Source organism: Papio anubis, chromosome 13, assembly GCF_008728515.1.
Source record: "Papio anubis isolate 15944 chromosome 13, Panubis1.0, whole genome shotgun sequence".
Lineage (NCBI taxonomy): Eukaryota > Metazoa > Chordata > Mammalia > Primates > Cercopithecidae > Papio > Papio anubis.
The window spans coordinates 23682911-23705094 of NC_044988.1; the positions used below are offsets into that span (position 1 = coordinate 23682911).

At 37.3% G+C, this 22184-nt stretch overlaps 1 pseudogene; it reads right to left on the reverse strand.

The window, feature by feature from the left end:
• Positions 1–10296: 10296 nt before the first annotated feature.
• Positions 10297–13167, reverse strand: LOC101012217 (annotated as a pseudogene).
• Positions 13168–22184: the final 9017 nt, after the last annotated feature.

Here is a 22184-nt window from a genome sequence, read left to right on the forward strand (position 1 = left end):
CAAATAAACATCTCTCTCACTCATTTGTATCTTACTAGCCTTAATATAAATTATGGCATTTCTTTTATTATTTTGGGTATAGGCTTTTAAAAGCAAACTTTAAAGACACATCTGTGTGTATGTGTAGGTAACACAGAAGTTTCAAATATTCATATCCATTTTTCAAAACCCACAAATAAATGATACTGAAATTATCTTTGTATACAACAAATAGAGTCATAAAATCAAATGCTATACTGCATCTTAGTGATTTTCAAGTCATTACTCAATTCAACATTACATCTAATGTTTTCAATTCATACCATTTATATATTACAACTAATTGGATAAAATTAAGCATGGACTTCAATTGTTCTATGTATTTTAAGTTTGACATTTTAGCAAATACTTCTTTCTGATATCTGTATTTTGTAATATATCCAGCTCAATTTTGACTTTCCAGTCTGATTATCAAGCTGGTCGTGTTTTGAGAGCTCTCTTATTGTAATCTAACTTTTGACAAATATATTAATCTATCTGAAAACAAATATAGTAAAGCTTTACCTCCTTCTCCTATTTCATTTGTCTCCCAACTGTTTAGTGAAAAAAAAAAAAAATATGCAATTCAGCAAATTCTTTTTTGGCTTCCTCAGCCAATTTTCTGGGAGTAAGTCTTCCTTTCTACATTCATTGTTCCTTAGTTGATTATGAAAAGTGAAAAATAGAATCATCATATGAGATTTTTTTAAAGAGGAAATATATGTTCTCTCAAAAGTATGAACATGACACAGCTTTTGGAAGAATGAAAGTGATGAAGAAAAGGGATAAAGGTAACTGATGATGTGGAATTTCAACTTGACAAAGAGCAACAATACATTTCTTATAGACAGACTAAAATGCAAAGCCATCTTTGGCCAGTGCGCTATTTTGCTACATTGTTTTATTTAAGTTTGATAGTGATTGGCAAAATTCCAAAGCAAAATGTGTCAGCTGTTTTCATTTCAGGTTTGGACCAATTAGGTTGAGAAACTCTCGACTTTCACCTAATTCTATTTCTGAATGTGCCTCTGTTACAAAGATCCTATCTGTCCCCTGAGGTTTGATGGATCAGGCTTGCCCCAAACCAGCTGACAATTATGACAAGCGAGGCCAGCAGTATTTATCTGAGCTCAATCCAGAATATTTCTAAAAACATAAAATGTGTTTAGTTTCCTAAGCATTCTCAGTTAGGTGCTCATCTTTTCTTATTTTCATCCACAAGTCTTGGGTTTATGTGTCAGGTTTGCTTTGCTGTTTCACCATTGGCACTCAAATCAGACCATTAAAGGGAAAAGTAAACACTTTCTAAAAATTCCCCACCTATTTGAAACTATTTTTCATTTGCTCATTTTCAAAATAATTGGAAATTTTTTTCTTGTAAGTTAGAGCATCTATGTTGTGTGAAAGCATGCTATTTATGAAGTCCAAACCACAATGTCAAGTTGCATATATTTTCATTTGTTATAAGATGCTAATAATACTAAAATGCCATTAGCCTTGGAAAGACATATTTTATTAAAAGTTCACAGGAACTTTTTAACAGCTGAAATATCAATAAATGATGCCCTATATTTACCACGTGCTAAATGATGAAGCAGTGATTAACTTCTTTTTTCATTTCAAGATGTAAGAAAACACATTGAGAAGGAGTGAGTGTTCATGAGAGGGCTGGCAGGTCTCAGCCTCCACTTGCCAATGTTTCACGACTGACCCACAGCAGGATGCTAAAATGGGATTTTTTATGCTTGAATTTCAGTTAGGTTCTTTCTTTTTTCTAGGAGCATTCCTATTCCATTGTTTTCATTATTTTGAAATATACAATAAATTATTTGAGGGGATTGTTAATGGGTACAAAAAATATAGTTTGATAGAAGGAATAAGATCTAGTGTTCAGTAGCACAATAGGGCAAGTACAGGTTTTTACTGTAGGAAATATATATATATATGTATGTATATACATCTCCTAAAATTTGCCTTGGTAACCATTTCTTAGTATACTATTCATTAGCATCAGTTACGTTCACAATGTTGTTTAACTATCACCACTATCTATTTCCAAATATTTTTTATCATCCCAAGCAAAAAAAATCTGTGCACATTAAACAATAACCTTCCATATACCCTCTCCTTTGCCTAAATATAAATTATCTCTAATCTGTTTTCTTTCCCTATGAATTTGCCTATTCTAGATATTTCACATAAGTGGAATCATACAATATTTGATTTTTTGTGTATCTGGCTATATTAATGTAGCATGTTTCCAAGGTTTATCCATGCTGTAGCATGTCTAAGCACTTCATTTTTACGGTTGAATAATATTCAATTATATATGTATTCCACATTTTGCTTATTTATTCATCTGCTGATGGGCGGCTAGGTTGTTTTCACTTTTTGGCTATTGTGACATATGCTGCAATGAATGTTGGCATACAAGTATCTTTTTGTGTTTGTTTTCAATGCTTTTGAGTAAATACTTAGGAGTGGAGTTGCTGGGTCATATGATAATTTGATGTTTAACTTTTCGAGACGCTTCCAAACTTCTCTTGGCAGGTGCACCATTTTACATTATCACCAGCAATGTATGAAGGTTCCAGTTTCTCCATAACCTTACCAATATTTGATATTTTATGGGATTTTTTCAGTTGTTTGTGTGTTTGATTTATTATAGCCATCCTAGTGGGTTGAAGTAGCAAATCATTGTGCTTTTGATTTGCATTTCTCTATAAATTAAGATTCTGGACATCTTTTCATGTGATTACAAGCTATTTGTATGTTTATTCTGATGAAATATCTATTTAAGTATTTTGCCCATTTTATAATTTTTTTTGTCTTTTTGTCGACTCACAGGAGTTCTTTATATGTTAAAAAATCACGTAATAATTTGCAAGGTTTTTTCTATTCTATACATTGTTTTTTCACTTTCTTGATAATGTCCTTTGATGTTCAAAAGTTTTAATTGTGTTGAGGTTTAATTTATCTATTTTTTTCCTTTGTTTCTGATGCTTCTGGTGTCATAACTAAGAATCCATTGCCAAATCTGATGTCATAAAAATTTACATTCACATTTTGTACTCATTTTCCTGGTTTTAGCTTCTTTCCATCATTTCACTTTCAACCTGTTTGTGTATTTGGATCTAAATTAAGTCTTTGTAAACAACATACAATTGCATCGTATGGTTTTTAAATCCATTCTTCCAATCTTTGCATTTAGAGTAATTACTAATAAGGAAGGATTTGCGTTTGTCATTTTATTATTTTTTTCTGTGCTTTATATCTGTTATTTCTCATTTCTTTCATTATTGACTTCCTTTGTGTTTACTTCATATTTTATGGTGAAATCTTTGGATTTTCTTCTAAGTTGCTTTGGTTACATATTTTGGATATTTTTATGGCTCTTACCATGGGGATTACATTTACCCTCCCAAATGTATAACAATCTCATTTGAAATTGTTACCAATGATAATAGTAAACAAAAACTCTGCTTTTAGGTAGTTTCATTGCCCCTTTTACGTTGTTGTCACACATTACATCTTTATACGTTGAATGTATATAGATAGATAGATAGATAGATAGATAGATAGATAGATAGATAGATACTTTAACTCATGGGATCTAAAAAATAGAACTATAATGCAAAATTACAATAGTACTGTTTTTTATAATTGCTCATATATTTACCTTTACCTGTGAACTTAATTTTTTTAATAGGCCCCTTTTTAAGAGCAGTTTTAGGTACACAAAAAAAATTTTAAGAAAAGGTAAAAAGATTTTACATATATGTCCTGCCCTCATACATGCATGATCTCCCTCATTATAACATTCCCTACCAGAGTGGTAAATTTACTGTAATCAGTGAAGCTACATTGACACATCATTATCGCCTAAAGCCCATAGTTTATATTAAGACTCACTCCTGTTGTTGTATATTTGATGAATTTGGACAAATGTATAATGCCGTGTATCCATCATTATAGTATGACATAGAATAGTTATACTGCCCTAAAAATCCTCTATGTTTTTCCTATTTATCCATCTTTCCTCCTAACTGATGGCAACCACTGATTTTTTTATACTTTCTCCATAATTTTGACTTTTTCAGAAAGCCACATACTTGGAAGCATATAGTACGAAGCCTTTCAAACTGGCAACCTTCACGGATTAATATACATTTGTTTTCTCCATGTCTTTTTGTGGCTTGATAACACCTTTTATTTTAGTAGTCAATAATATTCCATTATCTGGATATACCACAGTTTATTTACACATTTACCTACTGCAGGATGTCGTGACGGCTTCCAAGTTTTGGCAATTATGAATACAGCTGCTATAAACATGTATGTGTTGTGTTGTTTTTTATATAGACATAAATTTTCATTTCCTCTGGATAAATAGCAACAAGCACAATTGCTGGATTGTATAACAGTATGCTTAATGTGTAAGAAATTGCCAACTGGTTTCCAAGGTGCCTATACCATTTTGCATTTCCACCAGCAATGAATGAGAGTTCCTATGGTCCCAAATGTTGTTGCTACCTTTTGGAGTTATCACTGTTTTGGAGTTTAGGCACTCTCTGTGAGTGTAGTAGGATCACATCATTATTTTACTTTTCAATTCCCTAATGACATATGACTTACGGCATATTTGCCACTGGTATTACTATTATTATTAACTATTTGTGGTGAGGTGTGTGTTAAAGTTTTTGGCCCATTTTGTATTTGGGTTGTTTCTTTTCCTATCATTGAGTTTTAGGAGTTCTTTGTATATTTCAGATGACTGTCTTTTATCAAATGTGTCTTTTATAAATATTCTTAGTCTTTGATTTGTCTTTTTATTCTCTTGATGATATCTCAAATCATATATTTTTTAATTTTAATAGTGCCTAACATCAATTCTTTCGTTCATGGTTCATGCCTGTTTTCCTCAGTACTGACAAAATGGGTTCGTCAATGGAGTTTTAAGACAGTACTTAAGTTCTCCACATTACATATTGAAGTGCTAAACCATAGGATCAGTCTTTTAAAACAGGTGTTTAGGAACCAAGTTTGCATTAAACCTTTGGGTAGCTAACCATCCACAGCCTATCAAAAGAAGTCAGGAAGGGAGAAATTTCAGAGTTATTCACCTCTACCCCGAGTCTTAGTTTTTGCATGGAAAATAGATCTGTAGCTTGATGCATGGAAAATGTATATGTGGCCAGGGTAAATTCCATAGGTACACTGAAATTTAGAGGGCATATTATACTGGTATCTTTTTCATGCATGCAAATAAGGATGATGTGAGCCTTTAAGCTGCTTCTTTTTTCATTTAGAAATTTTGTGCAACAGCATTTCTTAAACATGTCAAAATTTCCCTTTATACTTCCCATATCAATAAAAAAAGGAATGTGAAACTAAAATAGCTAATGAGGAAAATCTTCTTTAAGCTCTATAGCTGTTAAAGCATTACTTGTGATAATTATAAAATTATAATTTATCAACCTAAGGAGAACAGAGATAACATATATGTTGTGAATTCTTCTTCATGGCCATACACTGTTGGGGCCAATTTTTATGTGAGTAAACATTTTTGATTTATGAAAATAAAACTATGTCTTAATTACTTTCATTGGGAAATTGTCATTCTAAGAGCTCTTAGTGTTAGAAAATTTTAAACTTACCCCCATGCCCAAACTAAAAACATTTAAAAACTTGTATGCAATTGATAAGAAAATTTTCAAATCTTTTTCACTCCATTGAATAATTGTTGATCTATTTCTGGTTCATTATATTTGCCTCTCGAAAGAATTTGACTCTGGTTGATTGGTCTTCATTCTCAATTAAAATGGTTTGAACTGCCTCTACAACTCATATTTCAATTTTTGGTTAGAAATATTAAGAGATAATTTGTAAGCCAATTCTAGAAGTATGGTGTAAGAATGAGGACGTTTCACTTGTGTCTCTCTATAAACAGATATTCCAGCTGAATAATCACCTTGCTTTCGAGGTTCTTTGCTAGTCCCCATGAATCCATTATTTCATTCAATCATCAAGTGTCTCCTATATGCCTAGCATGTTACCACACCGTGGGCATATAAAGAGAAGTCAATCAATAAGGCATCTTCCTTTATTCAGCTTGTTCTGATGTACCTGAAAGCAACATTTAAAAGATATTTAAAATCTACATTTCTTATTTAATTCTACCTCTGTAAAGAAAGTTATCAGGAAAAGCTTCCTGGCAGACCAATAACAATTTCGGTAGTATAGTAAGGATAGGTTTTGTCCCCCTCCTAATATTTAATTTAATGCGACAATGATTTTCTACTTTTGCTGCTGTTGTTATTGTCTTGTTAATTTCTTCTGTTTTGTTTTTAGATTACTGCCTACTGTTGTGACACTTTGTTTTGTCTCTCCTTTTTATTGACAAGTAAAAATTTTACATATTAATAATGTACAACATGATGTTTTGATATATGTATACATTATAGAATGGCTAAAGCTAATGAATATACACATTATCTTAAATACATATTATTTTTGCAGTAAGAACATTTAAAATCTACTTTCTTAGCAATTTTCAAAGATAAAATATATTGATATTAACTGTAGTCACCATGACACATAATAGAACTCTTAATCTTATTCCTCCCATCTGACTAAAATTTTGTGTCCCCAATCCCCACGCTTTCCCTCAGCCTCTGGCAACTATCATTTTGCTCTCTGTTCCTATGAATTCAGCTTTTTTACACTCCAGGTAATGCATTATTTGTGAGATTATGCATTATTTGTCTTTCTGTGTGTATTTCACTTAACATAATATCCTCCAGGTTCATCCATGTTGTTGCAAATGACAGAAATTCCTTCTTTTTTAAGGCTTACTTGTATTTCATTGTTTAAACACAACACATTTTTTATGCATTCATCCATTTCATATCCTTTGCATATATACCCAATAGTGGGATTGCTGGGTTATATGGTAATTCTATTTTTAATTTCTTGAGGAACCTCACACTGTCTTCATAACGGCTGTACTAACTTATATTCCCAACAGTATGTAAGGGTTCCCTTGTCTCTGTCTCCTCACCAACACTTATCTTGCAGGTGTAAAGTGATACCCCATTGCAGTTTTATTTTGAATTGCCCTGATGATTAGTGGTGTTGAACATTTTTTAGTATTCTTGTTGGTTATTTATATATCTTCTTTTGAAAAGTGTCTATTCATGTTCTTTGACCACTTTTTAATTGGGTTATTTGTTTTCTTACCACTGAGTTGTTTGAGTTCCTTATGTATTTTGAATATTAACTCCATATCAGATGTATGGTTTGCAAATGCAATTTCTCTTCCATAAGTTATCTCTTCAATCTATTGATTATTTCCTTTGTTGTGCAGAAGTTTTTAAGTCTGATGTGCTTCCTTTTGTCTACTTTTGTTTTTGTTGCCTTTGCTTTTGTGTCATATCCAAAAATATTATTGTTCAAACCCAATGTCACATAGCTTTATCCCTCTATTTTCTTAAAGTAGTTTTACAATTCTAATTTTACATTCAAGTCTTTAATGCATTTTGAGTTGGTTTTTGTACATGGTGTGAGATGAGGGTCTATTTTCATTCTTCTCCATGTGAATATCCAGTCTTTCTAGCATCATTTCATGAACAGAATGTCTTGGGATCTTTGTTAAAATCTATTGGCCACACATTCATGGATTTATTTCTGGGCTCCCTATTCTGTTCCATTCATCTATATGTCTGTTTCTTTTTTTTCCCCCCCTCTCAGAATGAAACATTTATTAGGCATTTATGAACAGAAGCCAAGTCAGGGATGGTACCAAGACAAGATGGCGAATCCCCCTGCACCATTACCCCTACTTCCCCAGCTCAGGGCTTATATAGCATAGGGAAAGGGTAATACGTGCTTCAGGAGGGATGTGTACAGCCAGGCACAGTGGCTCACGCCTGTAATTCCAGCACTTTGGGAGGCTGAGGTGGGTGGATCACCTGAGGTCAGGAGTTCGAGACCAGCCTGGCCAACATGGTAAAACCTCATCTCTACTAAAAACACAAAAATGAGCCCGGCATGATGGCAGGTGCCTGCAATCCCAGCTACTCAGGAAGCTGAGGCAGGAGAATCACTTGAACACAGGAGGCGGAGGTTGCAGTGAGCTGAGATTGTGCCACTGCAGTCCAACCTGGGAGATAGGGTGAGACTCTGTCTCAAAAAATAAAAAATAAAATTTAAAGAGATAAAATAGAAATCATAGATGAATTCTTGGAACTGGGATTAATCAGAACATGGCAGATAAGCATCCAAGATGGAATTGCTTTATCCTCGTTCAAGGTTTCCCTCATTCTTCACTCTGACCATGCTGGCCCCTTTGCTGTTTTTTCCTCAAATACACATGAAATGCGTTTCTTTCTGTCATGGCAGTCATTTTGCTGCCTGTCATGTCAGCACTGTTTTCCGTCAGCCCTTCAGTCAGGTCACTGTTCAAATGTCAGCTCTCTAGAGAGGCTCTTCCTTATCATTCTACCTAAAATAGCCTCCAATCACTCTGTGTCCCTTTACCCTGCTTCCTCTTCCTGCTATTTCATACTACCTGAAAAAATACTCAAGTTTGATCTTCCCAGAACATAAGCTCATAAAAGTAAGAACTGGTTTCCACCTGTCCTCTCCTCTACCCCAGCACTTAGAAGAGCAGCACAGAGTCAGCTTCCAGTGAATGTTCATGAATCAAGTCACTGCTTGGCAGCATTCAGCACTGTGACCACAGCCTCTCCTGTCTTGAACTCTTTCCCCTTTTCTTATCCTCTTCTGCTTTTCCTCCTCCCACTCTAGTAGCCACTCCTCTGGGGGCTTGTCCCTTAAATGATAATAGTCCTTACTGACCTATTTTCTGTCCACTTTTTCTGTTTTTGAGACAGAGTCTCACTCCGTCGCCCAGGCTGGAGTGCACTGGCATGAATATGGGTCACTGCAGCCTCCACCTCCTGGGCCCAAGTGATCTTCCTGCCTTTGCTTGCCATGCCATGTACCCAAGGCCACAGGCATGTGCCACCATGTCCAGCCAATTTCTTTTCTCTTTCTTTTTTTTTTTTTTTTTTTTTTTTTTAGAAATGGGTCTCACTTTATTGCCCAGTCTGGTCTTAAACTGCTACACTCGAGAAATCCTCTTAACTTGGCCTCCCAAAGTGCTGGGATTACAGGCATGAGACACCGTATCTGGCCTTATGTTTTCTTTTCTTAAGTTACAGGGTCTCACCATCTGGCCTAGGCTGGACTCAAACTGCTGGGTTCAAGTAATTACCCCACCTCAGCCTCCCAAGTCGCTAGGACCAAAGGACTTATTCAATTTCATTGTACATGCCTGACTTGTTCAATTTCATTGTACACACTTTCTTGGTATTTAAACAGCAGCTATTGCTCTTCATTCTGTAGCTCTATGTCAGATTGATGCTCTAGTCCTATATATCCAAACAATGACTAGATGCTGCCACTCTGCTCTCTCAAAGGCACAGTGAGCTTAGCCTGTGTACAAAACTCTCCCTTTTCCAGTCCAGCTTTCCCTCCTGCATTACCTGTCTCTCTACATCTGGAACCATCGGCAGCTGCTTTCATAAGGCACCTCGGTCTGACATTCGGAAAACCACCCCGTCTTGCCAGAGTTGCTTGGTCTTGGTTAACAAAAGCCATATGCAATCTAAATCAAGTTTTCCATCATGAGAAATCACATTCCTTCTTTTCCCTCTCTAATATACTACAGTGTGTCTTACTTTTTCTTTCTCAATTTTAATAAGCAAATTGTACCACCATCTTATCCTGAGATGCTCCTTTTTAAAAGCTGTAGACCACATTAATGTAAGTGTATACTGCTGGGAATGTTTTCCATGTACAATGATCTGTAGCCCTCTTATCTCAACTAGTTGCACATTACTGCTTCACATCCAGTTCAATTTATAAATTAAGAGAAGTGCCATGGGCCGGGCACGGTGACTCACGCCTGTAATCCCAGCACTTTGAGAGGCCAAGGCGGGCGGATCATGAGGTCAGGAGATGGATACCATCCTGGCCAACATGGTGAAACCCCATCTCTACCAAAAATACAAAAAATTAGCTGGGCGTGGCGGCGGGTGCCTATAGTCCTAGCCACTTGGGAGGCTGAGGCAGGAGAACAGGGTGAACCCAGGAGGCGGAGCCTGCAGTGAGCCAAGATTGCACTACTGCACTCCAGCCTGGGTGACACAGCCAGTATCTGTCTCAAAAAAAAAAAAAAAAAAAGAAAAGAAAAGAAAACAGAAAAAGAAAAAAGAGAAGTGCCATGTGTACAAAAATCAGTGCATATTTATAAACTTTTTTCAAATATATTTCCACACATCTTATCTAAATACATAACACAGAAGCCTGTGTGACTTGGGCAATGTGGCCCAGGAGGGCTTGAGACTAACACATCCACCTTGGCAAAAGGACATAAAATATCTCTTAAGATCGGAAAAAGACAGCCTTTTGTGTATTTACTTAGTTTATGAAATGTACTCGAAATACTATTCTTATTTTATTTTTCTCATTTTGTTTTTGCACCAAGGAGACTGCAGTCAAATAAAATTAAACAGATAATACAAGCGCTCGTTGGGGCAGCCGCACTGCAGCAGCATGTCCATGCTCTCCTGGTTGTAGGCCTGCTGGGCGTAGGCCTGCTGGGCGTAGGCCAGCGCTGTGTTCCCTTGAGCATCTAGGCCATGACATCCACCCCGTACCAGATCAGGAGCTGCACCAGGACCACATTCCCCTTGCAGCAGGCCAGATGCAACACGGTGCAGCCGTCTCCCTCCCCGCAGGTCTCCTTCACCTCCTCCCGGGAGCCATGTGCCAGTGGCAGCAAGTCCTCATCAGTGGTAGCCCACAGCAGGTGCTGGCCCAGGGACAGCTCTGTGCAGGGTGGCGGGGCCAGGAAGAGCTTCTGCTCGTATTTGGCACGAATTCACCGTTCCTTCTCTTCCCTTGTGGAGTCTACTGAGGGTTTTGTCCGCCCCTGGTGGTTCTCTTCCCAGACGCTGTTGGCTAGCTCGTTCCCGATGGAGAACATCACCTTGATGTGCCGGCTTGGCCAGTTATCCAGGTCCAGAGATTGGACTTGGGAAAGGTGGGTGCCAAGATTCCGGTGGATTCCTGAGCACTTGAAGCACATGAGGACTCCCAAGTTCAAACTGGCCCAGTTAGGATTCTGGATCTCGCAGTCCACACAGTGCGAGTTCCCCTGCACGTTTCCGATGGACTGCAGGTCCATGGCCTCGCTCTGGCTCCTCAGCTGGCACTTGCTCTTGCCGCTTTGGCATGACTGCAGGCTGGCCAGGATCTGGCTCTAGATGGCTTGAAGCCAGGCATCTCGCTCCTCATACATCGTGGCTTCAAAGTGCCACATTTGGCCAGTGAGGGACACAATGATAAAGTTTTCTTCTTGTTCTTCAGCAGTGCCAGACAGGTCATGGTCTTTTAAGTTGTTAGTGCTTTTCTTCCTTTAGTGCTTCTTTCTGTTGGCATGAGGAGAGGGGGCGGGTAGAGCTTGGGGCTAGTGGTGCTGGAGATACTGGGGCTGGAGCATACGGAGTCATCCAACCCTGTGTCTGCGTGGGGTGAGATGTGTAAACTGCTCATGTCCTTGACTAAGCCATTGGTTTTAGAACTGCAGATGGGCGCACAGGCGGATGTGGCTAGGAGTGGCCTCTTCCCTGGGACTTTCACAGTGGTTCTTCGAAGGTCAGTCTCTTTACCATGAATATTCTTCATGTAATCGTGTAAATTCGGATGATAGGTCAGCACGTCATTGACACACGGTGTGACATATTTCTTTTTCCATTTCTTCAGCCATTTGCCACTTAGCTTTAATAGCATGCCCTGTTTAATGGGGATGGCTCTGCCGCTCCTGATGCTGTCTGCACGACTCTCCAGGCCTTTCCTCTCTTTGTCTGGGTTGCACCCTTTCTGAGAGGTAAACAGGTTGGACCAGGCTTGGACTGCTTGCAAATGGTCGTGGGTGTGTTGGCAGTGGGAGGAACATCCATCCGAAGTTCCTCCAGGCTAGTGCTGGGAGTCGATGGAATGGGGGAGGAATAGTCACTTAAACTCCCACCTCCATTTCATGTCTGGCTGATGTGCACAATGGAAACCGTAAATAAGTATAGCCGTCATCAAACATGCTCAAAGAAAAGCACAGGGTAGTTGTTTACTTGAAGCCAATTTCCTCTATGAGTTCTATACAAAGCCTCAGTAGAGTGAGTCCCATTAGCAACCAAGTTGAACTGATTGAATGTAGATACACCTGAATTGCTGACTGCTTTTGTAACTAAATACTCCTCTCCTGTCTTCCAATGAGTGGTCGTTTTTGTTTGCAACTTGACCACAGCAATCCCTGGGGCTCTGGCTCTGCTCTCAATAAAGAGTTGTGGCTGTGTGTCTTTTAATGACACCTTAGGACCCTCCTGCCTCCACTTCCTTCTCCATAAAATAGAAACCTAACTTGTCCCTCTAAGTTCTAAAACAATGGAACTTACCAACTCTCTTTTCTTCCTTCTGTTTCTTCCTTCCATGGCAGGAACTTTCAGATTTTCTTTCTTTTACTAACAAAGCACTAAAAATGATTTTGTCCTACAAAATCGAGAGCCATAAAGTGGGGTACCACAGCCCTAATTCAATAAAGATGAATACTCAACATCTGGCAAGTAGTATGTGCCTGACAGCGTCCGCACTGTGCTATGCTCATTTAACCCTCAGAAACAATCTCATTTTACAGATTTTACAGGAGTTGAAATGGAGAAGGTAAGTAACCTCCCCAAGGCCACATAACTGCTAAGGGTGGGGCCACGATTTGATCCCAGGTAGTCTGAATTCCCCAATTCCTCAAGCATGATTATCAGAAAGTGTATTAGTCTGTTTTCACACTGATATAAAGAAATACCTGAGGTTGGGTAATTTATAAAGCAAAGAGGTTTAATTGACTCACAGCTTCGCATGGCTGGGGAGGCCTCAGGAAACTTAAAATCATGGCAGAAGGGGAAGCAGGTCCGACTTACATGGTGACCGCTCAGAGAGTGTGAGCATGTGAAGGAGAAACTGCCAAACACGTATAAAACCATCAGATCTCAGCTGGGCACGGGGGCTCACACCTGCAATCCCTGCACCCTGGGAGGCCAAGGCGGGTGGATCAACTGAGGTTAGGAGTTCGAGACCAGCCCGGCCAACATAGAGAAACCCCATCTCTACTAAGAATACAAAAACCATCTGGATGTGGTGGCGCATGCCTGTAATCCCAGCAGCTCCGGAGGCCGAGATAGGAAAACCACTGGAACCCAGGAGGCAGAGGGTGCAGCGAGCCAAGTTCATGCCATGGCACTCCAACCAGGGCGACAGAGTATATGTCTGTTTCTATTTTAGCACCATGATGTTCTGATTACTATAACTTTGTTTTCTATTTTCATGATGTCCCCAGCTTTGTTTCTACTACTTTTGAATGAGCCATATGTAATTTTGAAATCAAGTATAAATATTTCTCTTTTATAATGTGATTTTATTAGCATATGCTAAGTAGTCTGAAAATGATTAGTTATGCTATTTAATTATTGCTGAAAAGATGGCTTAAGAATGACTATTGAGAAATAAGATTTTTGGAGATATCAAACAATATTTCATATAAGGAATGTATAGTACATGTGTTTCTGCAAGAGGTAAAATTATTCAGTTTCTTAAGTAGTAAAATTGAGAGTTAATTCATCTTTGGATATGTGGCTATGTGGTATAAGGCTGTGGTAGCTAACTGGTTTGGAAGTGCTTTATTTTCCACTTAATATGCTGTATTCTGTGAGTCTTCAATTATATGACCATGTTGAAATAGGCCCAGAACTGCTATCTTAAGTAAGATTTTGGCCCAGATAGTTAGTCCTTTTGTTAGAGTAGGTAACTAGTCAGACATGCGCAGGGCAGGAGAGCCCCACCCCCACTAGCAATGTCAAGCAACCATCAGGCGATGGTCAGGTGGTTTTCAACTGTCTCTCTAAAATAATAATTGGTCGCAGTGATAGGAAAGTGCTGAGAAGGGGAGGGCGTGGTCCCTTCCATTATATGGAGGGTGGAAGGGAAGTGCTGGGTAGAGGAGGGCGTGGTCCCTGGCTAAGTCTCCACCCCTGGGCCTGTGCCTGTGGACCTAGGTGAAGACAGGCATATTTGTTTTCCTGCCCAAATGTTGCATTTCCCAAAACCACCTTGGCCTGCCATACCCCTATCTTGTGCCTATAAAATCCCCAAGACTCTAGCAGGCAGACAAACATGGGGCTGGATGTTGACAGGAGCACAGGGACCAGCAACATCATGTTAGTAGGTTACCGTTAGGAAGAATGACACAGAGTTTGACTGGGGCAGGCAGAGGAGAGCCTGGGCCACTGAGTGGTCTTACTCCAGGGGAAAACCTTCCCACTTCATCTCCTTCTGTTTTCCCCCATCTGTTGGCAGCTACTCAATAAAACCTTGCACTCATTCTCCAAGTCCAGGTGTGATCCGATTCTTCAAGTACACCAAGGCAAGAACCCAAGCTACAGAAAGTCCTCTGTCCTTGTGACAAGGTAGAGGGTCTAATTGAGTTGATTAACACCAGCTGCCTATAGACAGCAAAACTAAGAGCACACTGTAACACAGGCCACTGGGGTTTCAGGAGATGTAAACATTCACCTCAGACACTGCCGTGGGGTTAGAGCCCCACAGCCTGCCTGCCTGTATGCTCCCCTAGAGGTTTGAGCAGCAGGGCACTAAAGAAGCAAGTCATGTCCCCAATGCATGCCCTGCGAGGGGTACAAGGGAACTTTTCCCATTTCAACAGCTGGTACCAGGGGAAGGGAGTCTCCTAATAGAAAAAAATCTGAAGCTGGTAAGCAGCTGCTTTCCAGTAAGATTTCAGGAGTTGGGCGTGTGGGCTCACACATGCACCCTAGAGGCAAAATGGCAGAGTTTAACTGTATATGTTCTTACAGGAACACTTGACTGGTAAGGGAAGAATGCCTCAAGTGAGCATGTGTAGAACTCCAGTAAACGCACTGCACATGCGGCCTCCCAAGCGCTGACAGTCCACTGCACATGTGGACAGCCCACCCCAAGGGAAGAATCAAGGAAGAAGTAACGCAAGACCACGGATGCCTGCCAACATATTAAACCCCAAGTCAAAGGTCACATTGCATGCTTGATCTCTCAAGGCACCTACTTAGCTCTCTTCCAAGTGTACTTTACTTCCCTTCATTTCTGCTCTAATTTTTAAAATAAACTTTCACTCCTGCTCTAAAACTTGCCTTGGTTTCTTACATTGCCTTATGCCCCTCCATCGAATTCTTTCTTCTGAGGAGGCAAGAATTGAGGTTCCTGCAGATTCATACAGATTCACCACTAGCAACACTTTCTTGGCCAATATAAATTTGAACTGTGATGGAACCTCTTCAGGCATGTGCTTTATTAAAGCCCATTAATTTTCATTATTGGTCACCAAAAAAATCTCATGCTTAAGATGCTAGGCAGCAACATAAAATATCTGCACTCTGGGTTTTTTCAAAAAATATAACCTTGAAATATTTGCCTTGTAATACTTTTCCAAAACGGAGCTATGAGAAATTGCATTATGGAAGATTGCTTGAGGTCCATGCCATCATCTATTGCTCTAGGGCTGTTTCCTAAATTGCATACTGTTGAACATAATAACTATATACTAATACATGGTTCTACTAAGTTATAAAAACAAACAAAATAGTTCAGCAATGAAACAACAAATAGACTAACAAAACTAATAAGACGTATTGAACAGAGTTAAATAGGTTGCTTAAAGAAGGGTAATTCAGAGCCCAAATAGGTTGTTTACTCTGTAGCCTGAAGAGCGGATTTAAAGGGTCGAGTTTCACACAACAATCTGGTGGAACCATCTTATGACATTAGTGGATTAAGCTCTGGAAAGACTATTTGATGTTCTAAATTATTCCTTTAGATTAGACCAGAATGGCATTCTTGGACCCCATTAATTTGACAGTCATAAAATATATGTTTACTCAATTATACATCAGCGTTCTTATCACTTAACCTAGAGGATGTTGAAGCTGCATGAAGTTAATATTAATTCAGTGCTAAAAATGTGTCAGGCACTGAATTAAGTACTTCACAAAACTCACCCAATATTTTCCTCCCAAGAGCTTTAAAAAATTGGTACTGCTTTTCCCCATTTTACATATATATAAAAAAAAACCCTGTTAGTTAAGCAGCTCCCTAGTTAACCAGGATTCAACCCTAACAATAATTGCAGGCATTCTTTCTTAACCACTGCTGTACAGAGCATGTATTATGGAAAAACACTGGGATACTGCAGAAATAATTCTCTTTATAAAGACCCGTGGGGGAAAATTGATACAGGATTCATTTTGAAGATAAGCTGTGTTTTCCTTAAACAACTTGTTTGTTTTTATTTTAGTGATGCTGTGAATCTTATAACCCTTCATTTTTCTTTTGTGCTTTGACCTACACGTATCTCAGAATCAAAATTGGAGATGACTTATTAACCACATAATATCACATAGTATATACCTTCTCATATAATAATCTTGCCTTTATTTAATTCCTCACATATTTTAACTTCAATATTCTTATTATTTATTCTCTTCTTTGTTTTATATATTTTGGTATAAGCCTCAGATCTTAGATAAAAACTAAACTATAAGCAAATATAGACATGCATATTTATTGAAATGTATGTTTATACTTTTCATATTGTATTTAAACTAAAAATGAAAAGTATAAATGAATTAATTAGTTTATAAAAACAAATCTTCACACAACTTTGAGAATATGAGCATTCAATTCAATTTATATTTGAAAAATATTTAGACTCAAAAAAATGCAGTATGCTATGTACAATTAACATTTATAGCTGTAATCTTATCAAATCAGGTAAGCTACTGAATCACTTGCATAAACAAATGCAAAATCTCAGTGATCTGAGATATATCCTAAAACATTTTGTGCTAAAATATATTTTTATACTTCTTATAACTGCAAATGATTCACATGCCAGGTAATTGCAAACAATTGCTGCTAACCCTTATGATTTCAATGATAGAGACAAAAATGTCAGGGAACACAACAATCATTTCAAATGAAAATGTCAAGATATCCATTAGAGAGGCAAGAGAGCCACATGATAAATGTGAAAAGGTCAGTGTTCTACAATGCTGCCTTTCCATGGAATGCTGCTCTTCTTTATTTTTTGATGAGGTACATATTATTTTCACAACTTGAAACACGTTTAAAAAGCAGACATTATAAAATATGGTTCATGAGTCATGGTAGATTGAAGAACACACCATATAACAAAGTTCACCTTGTACTCATAACTATGCCTCCAATATGCGAGGTCACAAGCTGAATGACCATGGAGAAGAATTTGATGTAAGAAATTAAAGTTTCCCTTTGGGATGACTAGTGCTTGGGGTGTTATCAATGCATAACCAGTTAAATTCCCTCATGCTATGTTGCCATAAGTTTCATCACCTACAGCAATGGGAAGCTTGCCTCTCCTTACTCATGTTTGTGTCTTTGAAATGCCAGAAAAATATCAAGTTCTGACACTATATTTACAATATTGTCATTTCCAAAATGATATTATAGTCTATCTTCTTGTTTTCTATAATCCAAAAATGCTTTGTAAATTGTGCAACAATGGCTTTAAAAATTATAATGTTGAAAATGACTAATACAGACTCTTCTTACCTACTGGATCCAAATGTAGGAATCTCATTTTCTTAACTGGTAATAACCGAAGGAAAGGAAAGAAAAGAGTGAAAGTTTTTACTTATCACATCATTTTTATAGAAATCAAGTCTTTAGCACATATTCCTTTTCTGTAGCTAGTTCTACAGATGTACTATTAATGGCCACTTTCAGAATGCCAACATGAAGAATTTTTCAGTGGTAATGAAAAGGATACACTGTTCTCTTTTTTCTTTAAACATTGAAAGATGAAAAAGTATATAGCTGCCAAGCATTGTTCTGTCCCTTTCATTTTGGGATAAATGAAAAATAAAAAATATTTTGAACTTAAATCCAATTGGTTTCAATACAAAGTAAAAGAAAATTGGGATACTATTCATGTAGTCTCAAGTGGTAAGTACTTATCAATTTGATTATTATAGCCCATATGTGCTTTTATGCTTGTTTATTTAAATATGTATGTAAATATATGTATTCAATATTAACTGTTAGTATAATACATTAGTTAAATGGATTAATGTAAATTATATTACCTAATTTCTGATATTAAAACATAGAGAATATATTGGTATGCTGGGAATTTAATATCTGAAACTATATCTCTTCTCAAAGCCATGTTTTACTTTCCTGTCATTGTAATAAATGTAATTTTTAAGTTCTTTAAACCTTGGTAACATTTTTTAGAGTCTTACTCAGAGTTTTTATGTGTAAAATGAGGCCATTATGAGTACCTATATCAAAGGATTACACAGAAAAATAATACATGAACTGCATTTAATATTGTGTTGGCACTTAAGTGATTAATACATGTTAGCTATTATTATTGTTGCTGTTTTTTATATTAAATGAGAAACATGAAAGCTGAGTGAACACAAGGTATGTGGAGTCCCGGTGATTTGCTCCCTGTTATAGCCTTATAGTTCATCCCTATATCCACTGAATCACCATGGACCAGGGCTTGGTTCTTAGAATACAGCTCTAAAATCTGGTTTAATTTTTTGGTTTCCAAAATGAGTTCTAGAAGTCGGCATCATTAACCAAACTCAAAAGGGACTAATTTAAAAACCATAATGTCTAAATGACTTAAAATAGCAGGTAAATAGAAAGATCATTAGCATCAGTTATTTGTTGTGGGCACCCATGTATTTTTAATAAAATGATCGGTGAGATCAATGTATTGATCAGAAAGCATCCTAATCAACATAGAAGTGGATCACTTACAGTTTGGACTTTTAAAATTTTTATTTCTATTCAGCTTGGCCATCTAGACAAATTGTTTCTCTTCATCCTCCGCATTGAAGATGATTCTTATGACACAAATATGAACATGTCATGTCTAGTTCCGATAGACTCTTTTCCCAGCATAGTGTTAGACAATTAGTAAACACTGCCACGTTTTCCCCATCCAATGTTCCAGTTTCCTGCTGCTCTTTAGAAGACATCCAAAGCACCTCTTGGCATACTGTGGTAGGCAGAATAATTGGCCCTCAAAGTTGTCTACATCCTAATCCTGAGAACCTTTAAATATGTTACTTTACATGGCTAAAGAGATGTTGCAGATGTAATTAAGTTAAGAACCTTTAGTTTGGGAGGTTATCTTGGATAACATGGGTGGGCCCAATGCAATTAAAAGCCTCCTTATAAAAGGAAGGCAGGAAGGCATGAGGGAAATTTAAAGGTACTGGACTGCTGGCTTTGCAAATGGAGGAGGAGGCCATAAACCAAGAAATGCAGGTGTCTCTAGAAGTTTAAAAAGGCAAGGAAACAGATTCTACCCTAGAGCCATCAGAGGGCACACAAGCCCTGCCATTTCCTTGGTTTTAACCAGTGGGATACATTTCAGACTTCTGGCCTCCAGAGCTGTAAGAAAATTAATTTGCGTCAATTTACTAAGTTTGTGGTAACTTGTTATAGCAGCAATAGAAAAATAATACACACTGGAAAAAAAAAAAAAGTCAACCTTCTTCTCCAAACACTCCTGTGGTTTTCCACTGAGGTCAAAGTAAAAGTGAAAACCCTAATTATAATAGCACACCGGACTCATGTAATCAGGCACACTCCCACCACACCATTTACAACTTTTATCTTTCTTGCTTCCTCTTCTGCAGTTCAACTGCCCTCCTCACACTTTTTTTGCATATGACGGGTGTGCTCCAATCCTGCCTATGCCTCTTTCTGGAACAGATCTTGCTCCTGCAGCCTATATGGTTCATATCCTCAATTATTTCCAGTTGTATCACATTTAGAAAGAGGCATTTCTGACCACCCTATTAAAAGTCCTAATACACCCACCCCTTTCTAACACTCCATATTCTCCCTGTCTGCTTTTCTTTCATCAGTAGCACTTACTATATTCTAGCATAGTAATTTGCGTATTTAATTTGTGTACTAAATTGATGAAAGCTCTAAGAGGGTGAGAAGTCATATCTATTTTATTTAATGTTGTGTCTTCAGTGCTTTACACATAGTAGATACATAGTAAATTTTTTTTTAATGAATGAAATAAATGACACATTAGGTTAGAGTTTTCACATGAAAATTATATTTACTTGTATTTTTCATGACTAAATTGACTCATATATCTCATGGAGATATTGAAAACAACATAATCTTTATATCATTACATTTACAAACCAGCTTCTCCTTAATAACACAAATTAATGTTTCATATTGTAAAAAGCCCTTTCTTCTATAAATCCTTTGATCACTCATTAAGACCTAAAAAGTGAGTATTATTTTTATCCTCATTTTATTGATTAGAAAATTGAGTTTCCAAAATAGTTATCTTCCCCAGAATTAAATAGTAGAGTACTATTTTAAACCAGGTCAGCTTTTCCAATGGCCCCTTCTCTTTTTTCATCCAACGTCTTTCAGCATCTGGTTTACCATGTTCATACTACTATACCTTTACTAGCCTCAAGTTTCCTGGTAACCAGAAACATTTTCATGAGTGTCTAACAAATTAGAAGGTGTTCATGGATTATCATCATTAGTGGTAGAGTATATGTCTTAACAGAAACTTAGAGGAAGCTGAAAATGTATACATGACCTACTCTACAGCTGAAATGTCAATAGGGGCTTTGCAGTTCTTGTCTCATAAAATCTTCTCAAACAAAGAAACTGAGATATTAGCACTGTTTTATAGGAATCTGACAATTATCAAATGCTCGTGAGATTTCAGAGCAAGCAGAGCAACTTTCAGATATTGTTCACTGGGAATGTATAATATGTGGTTCAGCCTCTTTGGAAAACAGTTTGACAGTTTCCTTTGCTGTTAAATTTTTACTTACCATATGACCCAGACTACATATCTCAGAACCAAACCAAAATCCTACATATTTACCCAGAGAAATGAAAACATCTGTTCATACAAAACACGTACATAGCAACCAAAATGTCCATCAACTGGTAAATGGATAAATATGCTATGATTCATATGTACTCTTCTGGTCTCAAGCATTTTGGGTAAGGGGTACTTAATCTGTATTGTATATTTTCATTTAGATGACATTTTGGAAAAGGTCAGACTATGAGGGTCAAACACAGATCAGTGGTGGTTAGCAGCTGGAGTTGGGAGTGGATACTGGCTGCAAAAATATGAGAGAAACTTTTGGGATGATGCAAATGTTCTCCATCTTGATTGTGGCAGTAATCATATGACTAATTAAGTTTATAAAAGTCAGAGACTCATACTCCTAAAAAGAATAAATTTTCTGTGTATCTCAATAAGCAAAAATACATAAAAATAAAAATTTTAACTAACGTGATAGAAAAATTAATTGTGCAGAGCTGGGACTTGAACAAGCACTGTTTGTCATTAGACATTTCATGCTATGACTCTCTCGTACCACCTAATCATTAATTAACACACTTACTTATTTATAAGTAATTCTTTTCCATTTTAAGGTTTTATTTTGCTTTTATTGCATTTGCCATGATTACATTTAGTGTTACTTCTCTAGAAGTTAGTGATTACAGATTAGTTTACAGACTTAGTTTTAGAAATGTTATATGTTAACCTTTGACTAGTCATCATAGGAAAGTTAGCCATACTACAATAGCTCAGCTTGTTAATTGCTAAACTGAGAATACTGAATTCTGTTTCCAGGATTTCTCTTGTATTTCAACAATTCTGGTAGAAGCACCTCTTTGTTTGACTCGGAACACTGAATTTATATTTTCCTCTTTGTAATATGTAGAAGTTTTGGTACCTGTTACTAGGATTACAGGTCCTGGTAACCAATATATTTGTGACTGCATTTTTATGCCTCACTGGGCTTAGCACAATTCACGTTTTGAAGAGAATTACCTCTTTATTTTCTTTGTGATTTTCCTACTTTCCTTTCTGTACTAGTTTTTCTTTCTCTAGAGGCCAAAGGCTGTAATGACTGCCACCTGAGAAACTCATCTGTGTC